Genomic DNA, 5058 nt, shown 5'->3' with positions numbered 1-5058 from the left:
TAATAGTAGTATTGTAGTAGTAGTAGTAGTAGTAATTGTAGTAGTAAGTAGTAATAATAGTTTGGTAGTAATATTATAATAGTAGCACTAGTAATAATAGTAGCACTAGTAATAATAGTAGCACTAGTAATAATAGTAGCACTAGTAATAATAGTAGTACTAGTAATAATAGTAGTACTAGTAATAATAGTACTAGTAATAATAATAGTAGTATAGTTAATAGTAAGTAGTAAATAAGTAGTAGTTGTAGTATATAGTAGTAGTAGTAATAATAGAGTATAGTAATAAAGTTAATAATAGTAATAGTAGTAATAGTAGTAGTGCTAGTATTAGTAATAGTAGTAAATAGTATAAAGTAGTAATAGTAGTAATAGCAGTAAGTAGTATATTTATAGTATACTAGTAATAGTAGTAGACTAGTAATAGTAGTAGACTAGTAATAGTAGATTAGAGTAATAATAGACTAGTAGATTAGCAGTAGTAGACTAGTAATAGTAGATTAGTAGATTAGCAGTAGTAGACTAGTAAGTAATATAATAATAACAATAATATAACAACAATAATAATAACAACAATAATAATAAACAACAATAATAATAACGACGACAATAATAACGACGATAATAATAACGACGATAATAATAACGACGATAATAATAACGACGATAATAATAACGACGATAATAATAACGACGATAATAATAACGACGATAATAATAACGACGATAATAATAACGACAATAATAATAACGACAATAATAACAACAATAATAACAACGACAATAATAACAACGACAATAATAACAACGACAATAATAACAACGACAATAATAACAACGACAATAATAACAACGACAATAATAATAACGACAATAATAACGACAACAATAATAATAACGACAACAATAATAATAACAATAATAATAACGACAACAATAATAATAAAGACAACAATAATAATAACAACAATAATAATAACGACAACAATAATAATGACAATAATAACGATAACAACAACGACAATAATAACAACGACAATAATAACAATAACGACAATAATAATAACTACAATAATAATAACTACAATAATAATAACGACAATAATAATAACGACAACAATGACAATAATAATAACGATAATAATAATAACGATAATAATAATAACGATAATAATAATAACGATAATAATAACGATAATAATAATAACGATAATAATAATAACGATAATAATAATAACGATAATAATAATAACGATAATAATAATAACGATAATAATAATAACGATAATAATAATAACGATAATAATAATAATAATAATAATGATAATAATAATAATAACGATAATAAAAATAACGATAATAATAATAATAACGATAATAATAACGATAATAATAATAATTAATAATAATAACGATAATAATAATAACGATAATAATAATACGATAATAATAATAACGATAATAATAGTAACGATAATAATAATAACGATAATAATAATAACGATAATAATAATAACTATATAATAATAACGATAATTATAATAACGATAATTATAATAATAATTATAATAACGATAATTATAATAATAATTATGTATAATTATAAAAATAATTATAATAATAATTATAATAATAATTATGATTAATAATTATAATTATAATTAAAATTAAAATTATAATTATATTATAATAATAATAATAATTATAATAATAATAATAGTAATAATAATAATAATAAAATCAACATTTCAACATTTGGTAAAATTATACAATGATTTTACATTTACATGCTTTCTCCTTACGAAGGCTATTATAATTTTTGGCTACATTATTTTTCACAAATATAGATAATATTTATAGACACATACAAAGGTTTGTTTAATCATAGTAATTTTTGTCACAAAAATGCTATGCACGTTAATAGGACACAACAGTAGTGGTGTTATTCCACACCATACCTCACTTAAGTTTATCCCTTAACCCTAACGAAAATATCTTTTTAATGAAAAATAGTTATCCAAGTACCTGGAGTGACAGGGTATCAGAATATATATGAAGAAGCTCGAGGAGGAGTTCGTGAACTGACAGACAGAGGCTACTACTTCATTATAGTAGATATGTATGTATATATATATATAAATATATATATATATATATATATATACAGACATACATGTATATATATATACACATATATATACAATTACATATATGCTCGTATACATATATATATATATATATATATATACATTTACATATATGCTCGTGTATATATATATATATTTACATATATGCTCGTGTATAAATATGTATATATATACATATATATATACATATGTATTAATATATATAAATATATATATTATATATATATATATATATATATATATATATATATATATATATATACAGTGGTACCTAAAAAACTGATCATAATTTGTTCAGAAAAGTTGGTCAAACGTTGAAACGTTCGATTCTTAAAACTAAATTTTCTATTTAAAATAATGAAAATACGATTAATAAGTTATATGCCTGAGATGAATTACATATATCAACAGAAATACATTCACATAAATGATACATAGTGTAAAAATGTGTATGTGAACATTTTATAAAGTGTACTGAGTGCATAAAATACAGTAATAATGAAAATACATGTACAGTACTGTAATAAATTAATAAAAATAATGATACTGTACTGTAAAACGTCACTTACCTGTTAATTTACGAAGCGATGGCGTACGTGAAGGCCGGAGTGTGAAGAGAGGGGAGAGGAGGAGGAAATTATTGCTTGGAAGGGGAGTCCCCTTCCATAAAACAACTCGGCAATTGGCCTTCACGAGTTCTTTCCCTACGTTGTCTTTTTTCTTTTGGAGACTCGTCGTATCGGGGTGGTATTTCTCAACGAAAGCCTGCATTCAATTTATTTAGCACACAGTTTGTTGATTTTAGCACTCGAAACCTACCCCCTTACCTCCTCCTTTCCAGATGATATTTCTTCCACCTGTTCTTGTTGTTACTGTTGTTGCAGATGCATCAACTCTTCCGTGCTGAACTCTGCAATTTGGCCTTCAACGAGTTCATGCATGTCTTCTGCTTCAACTTGAAGGCCCATGTTTTTGCCCAAAGACACAATATCATCAATAACAGTGACGTCCTCGACAGTAGGATTTGCGTCGGGCTGACACCCTTCAAAATATCTTTCTTAGACACATTCTAGCAAAAATTTTGCCATGCACTTGTCAGAGTACGATACGACACTCGGCCCCAGGCCAAATCAATGAGATTCACACAACTTAGGATAGTGAAATGGTCCTTCCAAAATATTCTAATGGTCAATTGGTGTCACTCGTCACTTCAAAAGACTTGCGGAAAAGGGCTCGTGTGTACATTTTTTTTTTTTTTTTTTTTTTTTATTAGAAATGACCTGTTGATCCATGGGTTGAAGAATCGGTGTCGTATTGGGGGTTAGTAATTTAATCGTTATAAAGTCTGACAAAGCTGATAACTCTTCCCCCAAACAGGGGGATGGGCAGGTGCATTGTCCATCACTAAAAGGCACTGTTCAGGCAAGCCCTTTTCATTGAGATACGCTTTTACTTGGGGAGCATAAACATTTTTAACCCACTCCTTGAAGAATTGCCGGGTTACTCGAGCCTTAGCTTTGGTGCTCCACATAACCGGCAACGAACTTTTTTGCACTTGATATCTTGTGACCACTGGCCTTTGCACAAAACAGTAGTGTGGGACGATCTTTCATGGGTTTACGGCCAGGTAATATTTTTTCTTCTTTAGTGATGTAGGTACTGTTTGAAAGCTTCTTCCAAAACAGCCCCGTTTCGTCGCAATTAAACACTTGCTGAGGTACAAATCTTTCAGCAGTAACATGGTCTTTTAATATGTCAACGAATTCTTCAGCCACGGCCTGGTTCGCACTAGCTACCTCGCCATGTCTCGTTACATGGTGTATGCCAGTACGCTTTTTGAACTTTTCAAATCAACCCCTGCTGGTTTTGAACACGAACTTTTCATTCTCACTAGCACAACTCGTACTCGTAGTCGGAGCACTACTCGTACTCGGTGCTTTCTTCTCTAACTCGGCGTAAATCGCCAAAGGTTTCCCGCAAATTAACGCTTCACTTAAACTGTCTCCTGCTAATTATTTTTCTCTTACGAAAAAATAGTTTCTCCATCGCATCCACCAGTTGGTTCTTTCTAGTGTTTAGCGATTTCACTACCGTAGCCCCATTTGCTTTTTTAATGACTTCTTTGTTCATAAGGAACATTCAAATGGTCGATTTTGGCATCTTGTATTCGCTTGCCATGTTTTTTTTTTTTTTTTTTTTTTTAAACCAAATAGTGGTGCGTCCCACTTTTCGCTTTTCACTTATGTCTTTTTGTTCTTTTTTGGGACCCATAGCTATTCACTAAGGGTGAACGTACAAGCACAAACACTGACGAGCGGCACACCAATGTACGCGACGACAATTGAACTAAAACTGATGCCCAGCTTCTCCTGCACGACGTACCAGCATCAGCAGTGAACGTTCAAGAAGCTTTTTGAGCGCTCGCGTGATTAACGAATTTTGTTCGATTTTTGAGTTTTTGTTTTATTTTCAAAGGATAAAATTTTTCGAAAAGTTTGGTCGGTTTCTGATTTGTTCGAGGTAATAAACATTCGATTCTTGAGGTACTACTGTGTATACATACATACATACATACATACATACATACATACATACATACATACAGACATACATACATATATACATATATATATATACACACACACACACACACACACACACACACACACACACACACACACACACACACACACAAACACACATATAAACACACACACACACACACACACACACACACACACACACACACACACACACACACACACACATACACACACACACACACACACACACACACACACACACACACACACACACACACACACACACACACACACACACACACACACACACAAATGATTATTTTCATAGACTTTATTTAGGATTCTACAAAAGCAAGTAGAAATTATTTT

This window comes from Oratosquilla oratoria, chromosome 7 (genome assembly GCF_046742065.1).
Source record: "Oratosquilla oratoria isolate Oo_2021 chromosome 7, ASM4674206v1, whole genome shotgun sequence".
Classification (NCBI taxonomy): Eukaryota; Metazoa; Arthropoda; class Malacostraca; order Stomatopoda; family Squillidae; genus Oratosquilla; species Oratosquilla oratoria.
The sequence above is the reverse complement of the archived record's forward strand: the minus strand, read 5'-3'. Positions refer to the sequence as shown.